Source organism: Nestor notabilis, unplaced genomic scaffold (assembly GCF_000696875.1).
Source record: "Nestor notabilis isolate BGI_N333 unplaced genomic scaffold, ASM69687v1 scaffold5542, whole genome shotgun sequence".
NCBI lineage: Eukaryota > Metazoa > Chordata > Aves > Psittaciformes > Psittacidae > Nestor > Nestor notabilis.
Genome location: NW_009916873.1, coordinates 132,674 through 133,891, shown reverse-complemented (window position 1 = coordinate 133,891; position 1,218 = coordinate 132,674).

Here is a 1,218-nt window from a genome sequence, read left to right as displayed (position 1 = left end):
TTCCTGCTTAAACAACCAGCACTACATACTTCACCTTTTGCCAGTATGAGAATTCCCTCTAAAAATCTGCAGGATTACTTCATTATCCTTCTTTGCATCCCTCTGTACAAGAAACTAAAGTACAGTGCATGCATACAAGTATACATATATACATATGTGTAAGCTAAAAGTATCATCTTTTTGCTCTGTGACTGTTCTACCCTTTATTCTTTAAAATTATAGCACAACATTTCTAATAATATAATAAATAATTATGGACTGGTGGTTTTTATATGCTTGAAAGTGAGTATGAGAACATGTAAAATTTTCCTGAACTTTCTGAGGTATTTCTTACACTTTCATACACTATGGGAAATGAAATATACCATGGTATTCCTTATTAAAAAATAAAAATAAACTAACTACCTCCTTATTTGTCTTTCTCTGGCTCTCTTTCTTCAGTCCAAAGTCAAGAGTCAAGTTACTGTTGGCTGATACTACTTTTCAACGCAGGACCTCAGTAAAAGTTCAGCTATGCAATTAAGAAAGCTCATTGAAGTTATTAGTTAATACTTCTATGTGATCTCACCCAAAACAGCCATCTCTACTGCTCTGAAATGCAGATCATTTTGTACAAAGTTCTGCAGATTTGAATGTACCCATCAATACTTTACAACAATGTGTATCTATCATACTTCATAGCTTTTAAATTGAAGGACTATAATAAAGAATAAATAAAAAGTAACCAGATGATGTCTCAGAATGTGATTGAATTCTGAATATTATGCCATGCCAAAGTGCTATATATTGTATCACTTCTCCCTCTCCCTCAGACTAATCTTGAAGTCTTTATAGTTAAAAGCTGGAGTGCATTTAACCAGGCTCCATCTGATACTCCAGTACTGTGTGGGACCAGACTTTAGACAGAAAAGATGAGTCAGAAGATCTGTTTCTGTCATTAGCAGCATGTTTGACTCTCTGACTTCGTAGTTTTGATCTCACCTGCCTCCATCCCCCTTTCCCTCCACCCTTTCAGACAAGAAAAAAATCCAGGGCATCATATCAGAAATCACAATTTTGCATATGTTGAGGTCACTTAATCCATTCTCTTGTAATATTCCACTTTTTTTACTCACAACCTTATTTTTCAGCTACCTATCACAATGATTTGGAAGACCAGCTGGTTTGGCTTTCCTCCACTCTTCTCTGATGCTGGACCAGACCTTGTAACGGCAAGGC